Genomic DNA, 15,025 nt, shown 5'->3' on the forward strand with positions numbered 1-15,025 from the left:
TCAAACAATCAGTAGATTTGGTTTCCAGTATCATCTCTATGCTGACGACACCCAATTATACGCTTCTTCTCCTGACATCACGCCAGCCTTTCTAGAAAACACCGGCAATTGTCTAAACGCTGTGTCTAACATCATGTCCTCACTATATCTGAAACTGAACCTGTCAAAGACTGAACTCCTTGTGTTTCCTCCCGCTACTAATGTACCTATACCCGACATTGCCATTTCCGTGTGTGGTTCTACTATTACTCCTCAGCAACATGCCCGCTGTCTTGGGGTCATACTTGACTCCGAGCTTTCCTTTGTCCCCCACATCCGATCACTGGCTCGCTCTTGTTATCTGCACCTCAAAAACATTTCTGGAATTCGACCTTCTCTTACTTTTGACTCTGCAAAAACTCTGTTTCTCTTATTCATTCTCGTCTCGACTATTGTAACCCCCTCCAATCTGTCTTGAATGCTGCTGCCAGGATCATATTCCTCGCCAATCGTTACACCGATGCCTCTACCTTGTGCCAGTCATTACACTGGCTACCCATCCACTCCAGAATCCAGTACAAACTTATTACCCTCACCCACAAAGCTCTTCATGGCTCAGCACCACCCTACATCTCCTCCCTTGTTTCAGTATACCATCCTACCCGCGCCCTCCATTCTGCTGATGATCTGAGGTTAGCATCCTCAATAATCAGAACCTCCCACTCCCGGCTTCAAGACTATACACGTGCTGCGCCAATTCTTTGGAATGCACTTCCCAGGTCAATACGATTAGTCCCCAGTCCCCACAAGTTTAAGCGTGCCCTGAAAACTCATTTATTCAGACTGGCCTACCGCCTCAACACATTAACGTAATCTATCCCTATGTGGCACAGCCAAAAGTTTTTTACCATAACCAGGTTCCCCGCATCATGTTCCCACATGCTTTATGCATCCATTAGCCCTCTGCATCTGTACTGTTACACACTGGTCCATACAATCAGGGCAACTGTTACCACCCACCTTTCGTGTCTCCCCTTTTTTCCTCATAGATTGTAAGCTTGCGAGCAGGGCCTTCGTTCCTCTTGGTATCTGTTATGATCTATGTGATTATTGTTATGCTGTAATGTATAATGTCTGTACAAGTCCCCTCTGAAATGTAAAGTGCTATGAAGTATGTCGGCGCTATAGAAATAAAATTGATTATTATTAGTGTCTCACACTTCCGCTGACTCACCGGGATAAGAGCAGCTGTTACTTCAGAGCTTCCAGTGCCGACTACCCCACCTGTGGCATGCACAGACAGGAGGTAACAACAAGCTTAGAAAGATGATAGTTCATTGACGTACGAGGCCAGTTGACCGGAGGGTCACAATCTGGCTTCTCCGAACTTCTCCTTGGAACCAGTTGACCAGTGGGTGTCATCCCTGGCTTTCTCAAACGTATCCATGGGGTCCAGGTGACCGGTAGGTCCACGTCCAGACTACCCCAAATGTATCCATGGTTCAGCAATGGTCAATGGAACAGATCTGTATTCTTTCAGCTGGAGCTGTGGTACCCTAAGCTGGCATACTGTAGAATGACAAATCAGTGTCCCTTGTGATGAAGCCATGATGTCTTCACTGCGGTCTTGTAAAGAGTCTCTGGTTCTTTGGATCTCTGGATGTTTTGGCTGACTGGATGAATATATGGTGTCACCCCTCACCTAACTAAAATATTTAACCTCTCTCTCTTCTGGTATCTTCCCCTCATCATTTAAGCATGCCATCATACATCCACTACTTAAAAAGCCATCCCTCGACCAAAACTATGCCGCTAACTATAGACCTGTCTCTAATCTTCCCTTCATCTCTAAACTCCTGGAACGCCTGGTCCACTCCCGTCTTATCCGCTATCTCTCTGATAACTCTCTTCTCGACCCTCTCCAATCCGGTTTCTGCTCCTTACACTCTACTGAAACTGCCCTCACTAAAGTCTCTAATGATCTACTAACAGCTAAATCAAATAGTCATTACTCCATGCTAATTATCTTGGATCTCTCTGCAGCATTCGACACTGTGGATCATCAGCTCCTCCTCACTATGCTCCATTTCATTGGCCTCAAGGACACCGTTCTCACCTGGTTCTCCTCCTATCTCTCTGACCGCTCCTTTACTGTATCTTTTGCCGGTTCCTCATCCTCTCACCTTCCCCTTACTGTTGGGGTTCCTCAAGGATCGGTTCTAGGCCCCTCCTCTTCTCCTTGTACACTGCCCCTATTGGTCAAACAATCAGTAGACTTGGCTTTCAGTACCATCTCTATGCTGATGACATCCAATTATACGCTTCTTCTCCTGACATCACGCCATCCTTTCTAGAAAACACCGGCGATTGTCTAAACGCTGTGTCTAACATCATGTCCTCATTATATCTGAAACTGAACCTGTCAAAGACTGAACTCCTTGTGTTTCCTCCCTCTACTAATGTACCTATACCCGACATTGGAATTTCTGTTTGTGGCTCCACTATTACTCCCCAGCAACATGCCCGCTGTCTTGGGGTCATACTTGATTCCGAGCTTTCCTTTGCCCCCCACATTCGATCACTGGCTCGCTCTTGTCATCTGCACCTCAAAAACATTTCTAGAATTCGACCTTTTCTTACTTTTGACTCTGCAAAAACTCTTACTGTTTCTCTTATTCATTCTCGTCTCGACTATTGTAACTCTCTTCTAATCGGTCTCCCTCTTACCACACTCTCCCCTCTCCAATCTGTCTTGAATGCTGCAACCAGGATCATATTCCTCACCAATCGTTACACCGATGCCTCTACCTTGTGCCAGTCATTACACTGGCTACCCATCCACTCCAGAATTCAGTATAAACTTATTACCCTCACCCACAAAGCCCTCTATGGCTCAGCACCACCCTACATCTCCTCCCTTGTTTCAGTATACCACCCTACCCATGCCCTCTGTTCTGCTGATGACCTGAGGTTAGCATCCTCAATAATCAGAACCTCCCACTCCCGTCTCCAAGACTTTACACGTGCTGCACCAATTCTTTTTAATGCACTTCCCAGGTCAATACATTAGTCCCCAATCCCCACAATTTTAAGCATGCCCTGAAAACGTATTTATTCAGACTGACCTATCGCCTCAACACAGTAACCTAATCTATCCCTGTGTGGCACAGCCAAAAGTTTTACCATAACCAGGTTCCCCGCATCATGTTCCCACATGCTTTATGCATCCATTAGCCCTCTGTGTCTGTACTGTTAGACACTTAACATTATGGCTGGTCCATACAATCAGGCAATCAGGGCAACTGTTACCACCCACCTTTCGTGTCTACATCTTTCCTCATAGACTGTAAGCTTGCGAGCAGGGCCCTCATTCCTCTTGGTATTTGTTATAATCTATGTTATTATTGTTATGCTGTAATGTCTATTGTCTGTACAAATCCCCTCCGAAATGTAAAGTGCTGCGGAATATGTCAGCGCTATAGAAATAAAATTTATTATTATTATTATTATTATTATTATGGTTACAGAGGTGCACATACCCTCTTTTTTATAGTTAACAACTGTCCTTCAAGCCAGCATTCACAAATAAAGTGGAAGATTAGTGACAAGAAAACTCACTGTGTTTGATTGTTTAATCTATTTGCATAGCTTTTCCTCCTCTGTTTTGCAAGTCAACAAACTAGCTGGCCTGGACAATGTGTAATCAATATATCAGCAGATATCATTGTTCAATGAAGCCTGTACCACTGACTTGCAGACAATAAGTTTTAAAAGCTGATAAAAGAGGCAAATATTAGCTATTTATACATTTACAAATATCAATTTAACCTACAAGAAAAGTCAACATTTCAGACTATTGACCAACAAGAAAGAAAACACAAATTCAAATGTCAACAAACAGATAACAGTCAATGACTCTTGGCTTACTGAAAATAAATGCTGTCCCGTCACAGAAGGGTTAAAAGTTGATCAGCAATTTCTCATTTTTCCAACAAAATTTACAAAACCATTTTTTTAGAGAACACGTCACATTTGAAGTGACTTTGGAGGACCTACATGACAGAAAAAACTTAAAAATGACACCATTCTAAAAACTGCACCCCTCAAAGTCCTCAAAACTGCATTCAAAAAGTTTATTAACTCTTCAGGTGCTTCACAGGAACTAAAGCGATGTGACAGGAAAAAATGAACATTTTACTTTTTTTCACAAAAATTTTACTTTAGACCCAATTTTTTTATTTTCACAAGGGTAACTGGAGAAAATGGACCCCAAAATTTGTTGTGAAATTTCTCAAGAGTACGTCGATACCCAGTATGTGGGGGAAAACTACTGTTTGAGTGCACAACTTGGTTTAGAAAGAAAAGAGTGACAGTTTGGAATGTAGACTTTGATGGAATTGTCTGCGGGCGACATGTCACATTCGGAGAGTCCTTGATGTGCCTAAACATTGAAAACTCCCTAGGAGTCACCTTATTTTGGAAACAATACCCCACAAGGATTTTATCCAGGGGTATAGTGAGCATTTTGAACCCACAGGTACTATATAGAAATTCATAATATTAGGTTGTCATATTGAACATTTTCATTTTTTTCACGTAAATGTTTTAGCCCCAATTTGTAATTTTCACATTGAATAATAGGAGAAAACGGACCACATAATTTGTTATGCAATTTCTCCCTAACACGATGATGTCCAATATGTGGTCAAAAACGTCTGTTTGGGCACAAGGCAGAGCTAGGAAAGGAAAGAGTGCTATTTGTCTGGAACAAATTGTAAATGTCATGTCACATTAAGAGAACCCCTGACATGTGAAAACAGCAGAAACCCCCCCCCACAAATTCAATTTTTCTGACTATTATACTGTTTTAGCACCAAATTTATCATTTACACGAGGGGCAATGGGAGAAATTGGACCCCATAATTTGTTATGCAGTTTTTGTTTTTGATTTGCCTTATTTTGACAGCTATAATTTTTTTTTATTTTTCCTGCTTACTGAGATGAACAGGATTTATTTTTTGAGGGATGAGATGTGGTTTTCGGGTACACCATTTTATTTACATATTACTTTTTGATTGCATTTTATTTCACTTATATTTGTATTTGGTGTTAAGATGAAGAAAATTTCTTTATTCTGGTTTTTACATAAACATGCTTATTTATTGGAGAACTATTTTTTTCACTTTTGTGTGTGTGGGAGGGATACATGTTTTTTCACCTTATTCCTCTATGGGGCTTTAAATTTTATTGGTCATATCACTGTTGTAATTCAATACAACACTTACGCATTGCTGGGGTCACATCTATGTCTGAACATACTCCTAAGACTCCTGCCCCAGTCGCTAGGCGGTGTTGCATTAATAACCTTATTGCTGGATGTTGGCAGCATGTGGCAGTTTAGCTTTTAGATTTCAGAAACCTTTTCTGTCCACCTTTGTTTTGCTGCAGTGAGCTGGTAATGAAAGTAGCTCTCTGCTGGGAGAGATGGGCGAGGCTCCATTCTACTGTATATAAACCTCAGCAGGCAGTCTTAATCTGCCAGTTATTCAGTTCAGCTAAGGGTACCGTTACACCTAGCGATGCACCAGCGATCCCGACTAGCGATATGACGCGGTCAGGATCGCTGGTGCATCGCTAGGTGGTCGCTAGTGAGCTGCCACACAGGCAGATCTCACCAGCGACATCGCTGGGGACGGGGATCGCTACTTACCTGTCAGACGCGGCGATCCTGCGTCCTCCCGCCCGCGTCCAGGAGCTTCTCGCGCGATCAGCGATAACCAGCGGGGGAGCGGGTCGGAGGTAAGTATTACATGCAGCGATATCGCTAGCAATATCGCTGCAACGTCACAAAATCGGTGACTTTACAGCGATATTGCTAGCGATATCGCAGTGTGTAACGGGGGGGCTTAAGATCTGGTCAGCCTGAATCTTTGCTCCAGTGTGCTACTTTACATATCTTGTTTTCTGATCTCGAGTTGTATTTTAACCATGCGCTGGCTTTCTTATTTTGTCCCTGATGTTAGCTCTTGATACTGACCCCTCTTGCTTGTGGTTTGCTCCACCGGACAGAAGCCTTTTTGTGGAAACAATCCAGTGGTCCCTGTTGTAAGACGAGGTCCCTGTAGAGGGGATAAAGGCTGAGGTTCCTCTAAAATCCTCTAACCTTTTTGAGCCAGCTCCATTTAACAGATGTAACAGCAGGGTATTGAACTTGGCAGTTTCACAGAGGCAGAATGCCTGTTAAAGACTACCTAGCAGGCCACTGTACATGGCATTCTTGAAGGTCATTATTTGACCTCAGATTTCCTGACTATCATCGGCACCCTGCAAATGCATTGCCTATGGGGTAAGAGAGGGAGCTTGCACTTCTCAAAACCTTCTAAATGTCACGATCACTATGGCTTTTGGTGATTAGAGGGTTAAACAGCCAGGCATTGGAACTCGCTGCAAAATTGGACATAGTCTTAATGAATCAGGCCCATAATTCTGCAAGTCAAAGACTGAATAAAATCTTTGACTTCTCTGCATTTAGTGGTCACTACTCACCTGTGCGGTTATCTGTAGGAATCTCCTCTTTACACCATTCCTCACCCCTCACATGTGTCTCTGTAGTATTAATATGGGGCAGATCTTCACCCTGAAGGAAATATTGTAAAAGTCACAGATAGATGAGAAGCCGTGTGAAATACTTTAAAAGAACAATGAAGACCATAAATTAAGCCTGTAAAATGTAAGCCTGCAAGGGTAAGTTCCTTTCCTTTCTGTCCCAGTCTGTCATTGTTAGTTTGTTCTCTATAATTTATATTTGCTTTTTGTATGTAACCCCTTCTCATGTATAACATCATGGAATCAATGGTGCTCTTAAAATAAATTATACTAACAATTTAACGTGATGACCAAGAATGAAAGGAGTAGTTACAATCATCTATCTGCAGGTCTGCTGTATAAAATCAACCTGTCGGCTCCTAATTCTAACCACCAATCTCCATAACCAGAAAATTGTCAGAAGATCCAGACACCATCTAATGTCTATGACCAGCGTCATCCTGTCATCTCCACCAGGTATAAAATATACAATGAATGGCCACATTACTAGAGACACCCATCTAGTAGCACGTAGGACCTCAATAATTAATTATGCCATCAATTCCAATAAGTGTTGATTATTTTGTATGATTATTGGCCCAAGGACGGAGTTCTTTTTTGGTGACGAAATGTGGTTTTCAGGAACACCATTTTAATTTCATTGGCTCTTGAGAAAAGGATAGCTTTTTATAGTTTCCACAAATTATATGGAGGTACTAACGTGATCTGAAGAACCTGTTCTACCTCCTCCCAGAAATGTTCTATAGGGTTAAAATCAAGAGACTGTACACTCCCTGACAGAAGTTATGTTGCTTATCCATGTTATATAAATAAAAGCTTATAACCTGACGTTAAATTGATCCATTGGTTGTATAAATTATTCTTTTGAAAGCTGAAACCCTCCGAAATGTGGTTTAGGTTAAGAAAATAAATTGCCATCAATGCAGAAATATTGATCATTTAATGGACACAACTTCTGTCAGGGAGTGTAAGGGCTGGGGAAACAATACAAAAACATATTGTCATGTTCTTGAAAGCAAATCAACATACAACTATTGTAGCATTGGGCATAGTTTCGATTTAAGTGATCTTCTACCAGGGCCAGACTGGGACAAAAAAGCAGCCCTGCCACACAAACCCCACACCCGATCAGTGGATTTTGCTATACTTTGTCGTGCCCTTCAACACTCATCTTAAAGGCGTTATTTGAAGTGCCATGTGTGAATGCAGCTGCAGTGCGTATGATCCATTTAAATGGGTTTTCAAATACAGTGGGGAAAAAAAGTATTTAGTCAGTCAGCAATAGTGCAAGTTCCACCACTTAAAAAGATGAGAGGCGTCTGTAATTTACATCATAGGTAGACCTCAACTATGGGAGACAAACTGAGAAAAAAAAATCCAGAAAATCACATTGTCTGTTTTTTTTTTCATTTTATTTGCATATTATGGTGGAAAATAAGTATTTGGTCAGAAACAAGCAATCAAGATTTCTGGCTCTCACAGACCTGTAACTTCTTCTTTAAGAGTCTCCTCTTTCCTCCACTCATTACCTGTAGTAATGGCACCTGTTTAAACTTGTTATCAGTATAAAAAGACACCTGTGCACACCCTCAAACAGTCTGACTCCAAACTCCACTATGGTGAAGACCAAAGAGCTGTCAAAGGACACCAGAAACAAAATTGTAGCCCTGCACCAGGCTGGGAAGACTGAATCTGCAATAGCCAACCAGCTAGGAGTGAAGAAATCAACTGTGGGAGCAATAATTAGAAAATGGAAGACATACAAGACCACTGATAATCTCCCTCGATCTGGTGCTCCACGCAAAATCGCACCCCGTGGGGTCAGAATGATCACAAGAACGGTGAGCAAAAATCCCAGAACCACGCGGGGGGACCTAGTGAATGAACTGCAGAGAGCTGGGACCAATGTAACAAGGCCTACCATAAGTAACACACTACGCCACCATGGACTCAGATCCTGCAGTGCCAGACGTGTCCCACTGCTTAAGCCTGAACATGTCCGGGCCCGTCTGAAGTTTGCTAGAGAGCATTTGGATGATCCAGAGGAGTTTTGGGAGAATGTCCTATGGTCTGATGAAACCAAACTGGAACTGTTTGGTAGAAACACAACTTGTCGTGTTTGGAGGAAAAAGAATACTGAGTTGCATCCATCAAACACCATACCTACTGTAAAGCATGGTGGTGGAAACATCATGCTTTGGGGCTGTTTCTCTGCAAAGGGGCCAGGACGACTGATCCGGGTACATGAAAGAATGAATGGGGCCATGTATCGTGAGATTTTGAGTGCAAACCTCCTTCCATCAGCAAGGGCATTGAAGATGAAACGTGGCTGGGTCTTTCAACGTGACAATGATCCAAAGCACACCGCCAGGGCAACGAAGGAGTGGCTTCGTAAGAAGCATTTCAAGGTCCTGGAGTGGCCTAGCCAGTCTCCAGATCTCAACCCTATAGAAAACCTTTGGAGGGAGTTGAAAGTCCGTGTTGCCAAGCGAAAAGCCAAAAACATCACTGCTCTAGAGGAGATCTGCATGGAGGATGGGCCAACATACCAACAACAGTGTGTGGCAACCTTGTGAAGACTTACAGAAAACGTTTGACCTCTGTCATTGCCAACAAAGGATATATCACAAAGTATTGAGATGAAATTTTGTTTCTGACCAAATACTTATTTTCCACCATAATATGCAAATAAAATGAAAAAAAAACAGACAATGTGATTTTCTGGATTTTTTTTTCTCAGTTTGTCTCCCATAGTTGAGGTCTACCTATGATGTAAATTACAGACGCCTCTCATCTTTTTAAGTGGTGGAACTTGCACTATTGCTGACTGACGAAATACTTTTTTTCCCCACTGTATATACACCAGTATTTTTCTCCTTCGCCTCACTGGGGGACAATGATACTGTGGTGTATGCTTCTGCCGCTTGGAGGCTGACAATAAGTGAAAAAAAGAGGTTAGCTCCTCCTCCGCCGTATACACCCTCGCCCCTATTGCGGGCGGAAATCAGTTTTTGCTTAGTATCCATAGAATCACACGTCTGTTTTTTTGCTCCAGACTTTTTCCATGAAGATTAGACAGGGGCAACGGATCCTATTGAAAGGGTCCAATTTCCCCAAACCAACAACGGGCGAGCACGTGCGAGTGTCCCTCCACGTATCCTCTCCCGCGACGTGGGACACGATGCCGGACTTAGCCCTGACCACCCCTAGGTATTGAAACCATGGGCTGTACAGAGGCACAAGACTAGTACGTGCGGCCCCCACTGCTCCACCAATGCTTAGACTGCGGTGCTGCAAAGCGGCGGACGGTCCCTCTCCTCACCCCCTGAAGGGGTTAAATGGAGCTAGGCTGCCTGCACCGTCCTATTTTTCAAGGCCCCCTCACATACCTGAGCTGGGAAGCCGAAGAGGATCGTCAGTGAGGAGAGGGCCTGGGAGGGCTCCTGCAGCGAAGATCCGAGGCTGGAGCCCTTAGCCGGCGGATGCCACCGGCCATTCTTGGCTGAGCATGGCTGCAGATGGAGAGCGCAGTGCGGAGCAGCCCGCGCCAGTAAGTAGCGCCAGTTTTTGCAGCATCATGGAAGGTCTGCGCCCCTCCGTCCCCCCGTCACGGGCAGGGGATAAATTGAGGCCACGCCTTTAGCCGGAGCTAGGCTGCGGACGGAAGTTCCGCCTCCAGGCCGCGCTTCGCTTCCGGCGGCCCGCCCCCAGGCCTGGGCGGCGGTGGATAAATTTAGTCCCCGACTTCGGAGCGCGGCTAGGCCGCAGAGGCGGAAGTACCGCCCCTGGAGCGGTTTATATGCTGGCGGCCCGCCCCACAGCTGGTGGCGTGCGATTTTGGTGTGGAGGCGTCCAGGAACGTGGAGGCACAGGACTGGGGTAAGTGCTGCCTGATAGGCCACACTACAGGAAAAACGAGGTGCTACCTCCTCCCCGCCCTGCCCAGCAGCGGACAGATACAGCATGTCCGAAAAAGCAAAGACACACACTTTTTTTTACGTTGCATGCATCTCATAGGGCTGCGTTTCCGCGGGCACAGAGCAAGCGATTATGAGAAGCTTGCGAGTCTGAACGCGCCCAGGAGCCCTCCCCTGCAAAGGCGACCGAGGTCCTGAACCCCCCCCGGAGTGGGCCCTATCACTGTCACAGTCCATGGCGTCGCTTACGAGGGCAATCGAGTCCCTTCAGGCCCCAGATAGGGGCAGGCACAGTGGCTCGCCGGCCTTAGAGGGAACCTCCACCTCACTAGAGACTTCGGCTTGCAGGGGCCGCTCTCATTCCAGGCAGACCCGGGGGAAGAGAATCCACGTGGTGTCACCCAGTCCAACCGGTGCTTTGGCATCTGTAAGTTCTGCTTCTCGCTCCCCGTCGCCAGTGGTTGATAGCGAGCAGACCTCAGATTTCGACTCAGACGAGCCCCTTGACCTGGATGCTCCAGGGTCACGTGAGACAGTGGACAGCCTCATAGAAGCCGTCAATCAGACCTTGGGGATTGAGGATGATCCCGCAGCGGCTACAGAGAATAGGGTGGCGTTTAAGCAAGGGAAGCAGCCGCACAGAATTTTTTCCTCTCACCCTGAGTTTGAGGACATAGTGTAGCGACACAGGGAACGACCAGACAGGCATTTCTCGGGTCCAAAGGCACTTGAAGCAAGGTATCCATTTGCCCTGGACCTCCGTAAAAAATGGATGGTGGATCCACCGGTGTCATGCTTAGCCACTAAAACTCTGTTATCCGTACCTAGTGGTTCCTCTAAGGATCCCACGGATCGCCTCAGAGAGCTTAGCTCGCTCAGTATATGAGGCGTCAGGATCAGCGCTCTCTCCCTTGTCCACAGCAACTTGGATAGCCAAGGCCATGATCTCATGGTCAGAATCATTGAACAAGGTCGCGCAGGAGCAAGAGCTACCTGCAGAGATATCGGAGATCGCGAGTCAGATCGCGATGGCCGGAGACTACGTAATCAATGCATCGTTGGATGCGGCCAATTGCTCGGCACTTGCTGCCGCTAACGCAATTTCTATCAGGAGAGCTCTATGGTTAAAGACATGGCGGGCCGATTCTACTTCCAAGAAGTCCTTGACTTTCCTGACCTATCAGTGCGGCCATTTATTTTGGGAGAAGTTAGATCAACTTATCTCCGACTCCACAGGAGGAAAGAGCGGTTTTCTCCCTCAACAAAAGGTCAAACCACCATTTTGCCACTCTTTTCAGGCACGTTTTCGGGTCTTTCATAACCCCGGGTGGACCACAGCGGCCAATTCCACCGCTTCAGGCCGCCCCAACCAGGATAGGGAGTGGCAGGTCTCATACAGAACCAACCCATTGGGGAGAATGCGTACTCAATAGCCCAGATAGAGGGGATCCAGATCCCAAAGATCGTCAGCCAAATGACTCGAGGCGTTTACCAGACGACACCAGCAAGGTGGGCGGCCGACTACTCTGGTTAGGCCACGTCTGGTTCAGTGTCGCAGATGACGCATGGGTAAAGGAGTTGGTGGCCTCAGGTTACAAAAAATAGAGTTTGTCAGAAATCCTCCAAAACGTTTTTTTCTTTCTCCTCTTCCCAGGCTGGATACCCAGGCAAGAGCTCTGTTGGGAGCCATCGAATCGCTCCAGTGCAACGGGGTCATTGTTCCAGTGCCATAGCATGAAAGGGCTCAGGGCTTCTATTCCAACCTGTTTGCGGTTCCCAAAAAGGACGGGTCTGTCAGACCTGTTTTGGACCTCAAACTTCTGAACAAATTCATCAGGGTTAGACATTTCCAGATGGAGTCTCTCCGTTCAGTCATATCGGCCATGGAGCAGAGAGAATACTTGGCCTCGGTCGACATCCAGGACGCATATCTGCATATTCCCATCTTTCCACCTCATCTAAGGTTCTTGAGTTTCGCCATCAACGGTCAACATTTTCAGTTCATGGCGCTACCTTTCGGGTTAGTCACGGCTCCCAGAGTGTTCACAAAGGTTATGGCAGTTGTCATGGCCATATTGCATTCTCGAGGCATAGTCGTCTTGCCTTACTTGGACAACCTATTGGTCAAGGGCCCTTCAAAACGGGCATGCGAGGGAAATGTCAACATCACGCTAGATACTCTTGCCCGCTTAGGGTGGTTGGTCAATGCGAAGAAGTCATCCCTTGTGCCAGCTCAGAGGATTTCCTTCTTAGGAATGGTCTTCGACACTTGCCGAGGGTTGGTGATTCTCCCTCAGGAAAAAGCCCTAGCTCTCCGGCAGGGAGTTCAGACTCTTCGCCAACCAGTCCCTCATACCATTCGTTTCGGGATGAGGTTTCTAGGAAGAATGGTGGCAGCAATGGAAGCAATATCGTTCGGCCAGTTCCATTTTCGGCCCCTGCAGCACGCTCTCGTGTCAGCCTGGGACAAGAATCCTTTCACGCTCGATTGGCGGTGCCAACTGTCCTCTCAAGTCAGGCAGTCGCTCGGATGGTGGATAACCAGTTCCTCTCTGACCCAGGGGAAACCCTACCCCCCCAGACCATTGGTTGGTGATAACAACCGACGCCTGTCTCCTCGGCTGGGGAGCGGTGTTTCGCCACCACACGACCGAGGGATGGTGGTTGCCACAGGAGGCACGCCTCCCGATCAACTTACTGGAGATACGAGCAATTCGGCTGGCTCTGCAGCAGTTTCATAACTTCTTAGCAGGCCGCCCCATCCGGATCCAATTGGAAAACGCCACGGCGGTGGCTTACATAAATCACCAAGGGGGCACCTGCAGCAGAGTAACCATGCGCGAGGTGGGGCACGTTCTTCAGTGGGCCGAAGCAAACCACTTGGTGATTTTGGCAGTCCACATCCCAGGCATGGAAAACTGGGTGGCAGACTTTCTCAGCCGGCAGGGTCTTGTGTCCGGAGAATGGTCACTACATCCCGAGGTCTTCCAGCAGTTTTGTCAACTGTGGGGAACTCCGGATGTGGACCTGATGGCGTCCAGAATGAACGCCAAGGTGCCCACATATGTCGCTCGGGCCAGGGACCCGCAAGCAATCTCTGTGGATGCGTTGGTTCTGCCATGGAACCTGTTCCGCCTAACATATCTATTTCCCTCACTGTGTCACTACTCCCAAGAGTCATTCAAAAGATCAAGACGGAAGGCGTTCCAGCGATTCTACTGGCCCCATCAAGCGTGGTACGCAGATCTAATGCAGCTGCTCGCTGACGTTCCTTGGCGACTGCCAGAGCGCCCAGATCTACTTTTTCAAGGGCCGATTTGCCACCCAAACTCAGGGGCCCCATGTTTGATGGCATGGCTGTTGAATCTTGGATTCTAACCCAGACAGGGTTTGGGAGCAAGGTGGTCGTTACAATGGTTAGCGCCCGGAAGCCTGCTTCAGCACGAATTTACCACCACACCTGGAAGGTGTTCTTTGCTTGGTGTCGAGGCCGGAGTGTTTCTCCACTAAGATTCTCGATTCCCAACATCTTGGCCTTTCTCCAGTCGGGCCTAGACTCTGGCTTGGCCCCAAGTTCCCTCAGGAGACAAATATCGGCCTTATCCGTCATGTTCCAGCGCAGAATTGCTACCAATTTGCAGGTTAAGACTTTCATCCAGGGAGTCTCCCACTTGGTACCTCCCTATAAGGCGCCTATGGGCGCCTGGGACCTTAACCTGGTCCTATGTGTTCTGCAGGAAGCTCCATCTGAATGACTTCAGGATGTTCCTTTGAGGTACCTTTCCTGGAAAGTGGTGTTCCTAGTGGCCATCACTTCTATCAAGCGGGTTTCAGAGCTGGCGGCCCTATCCTGCCGAGCTCCGTTCCTCACTTTCCATAAGGATAAGGTGGTGCTCAGACCAGCCCCTCCTTTTCTGCCGAAAGTTGTGTTCTCATTTCACATTAATGAGGATGTTGTCTTGCCTTCATTTTGTCCAGCACCGGTGCACCGTGTGGAAAAGGCTCTTCACACGTTAGACCTGGTAAGAGCCCTCCGGAAGTATGTCTTGAGGACGGCACCCTTTCGTCAGACGGACACGCTGTTCTTGCTCCCCGAAGGGCGCAGGAAGGGACTCGCTGCCTCGAAATCGACCATAGCCAGATGGATTCGTTTGACTATTCAGGAGTCCTATCACATTAGAGGCACGCCGATTCCAGCAGGGATCAGAGCGCACTCTACTCGGGCAATGGGCGCCTCTTGGGCGCTTTGGCACCAGGCTTTGACGGAACAGGTTTGCAAGGCAGCAACCTGTTCCTGCCTGCACACATTTGCCAAACATTATAATATCCATACTCAGGCTTCGGCGGATGTGAGCCTGGGTAGAAGGATTCTCCAAGCAGCGGTGGCGCACCTTTAAACAAGAGGTGCATGTAGCTTGGATCGGTGAGTCAATCTCCCACCCAGGGACTGCTTTAGAACGTCCCACAGTATCTGTGTCCCCCAATGAGACGAAGGAGAAACAGGGATTTTTGTGACAAACTCA

General features: G+C 46.9%; 1 protein-coding gene and 1 long non-coding RNA gene across 2 annotated transcripts in view; both read right to left on the reverse strand.

Moving 5' to 3' along the window:
• The window catches only part of LOC141051164 (uncharacterized), a 195,163-nt gene that overhangs the window by 19,099 nt on the left and 161,039 nt on the right, over window positions 1-15,025 (reverse strand). The gene's annotated exons all lie outside the window — the stretch shown is intronic.
• The window catches only part of LOC141050960 (uncharacterized), a 33,503-nt gene that overhangs the window by 17,211 nt on the left and 1,267 nt on the right, over window positions 1-15,025 (reverse strand). The window contains exon 2 of the long non-coding RNA XR_012220565.1: window positions 6,526-6,616. This is a non-coding gene — a long non-coding RNA (uncharacterized lncRNA). The remainder of the gene's footprint in view (window positions 1-6,525; window positions 6,617-15,025) is intronic.

The sequence above is a fragment of the Dendrobates tinctorius genome, unplaced genomic scaffold, assembly GCF_039654945.1.
Source record: "Dendrobates tinctorius isolate UK_male_01 unplaced genomic scaffold, ASM3965494v1 ptg000155l, whole genome shotgun sequence".
Taxonomy (NCBI): Eukaryota; Metazoa; Chordata; class Amphibia; order Anura; family Dendrobatidae; genus Dendrobates; species Dendrobates tinctorius.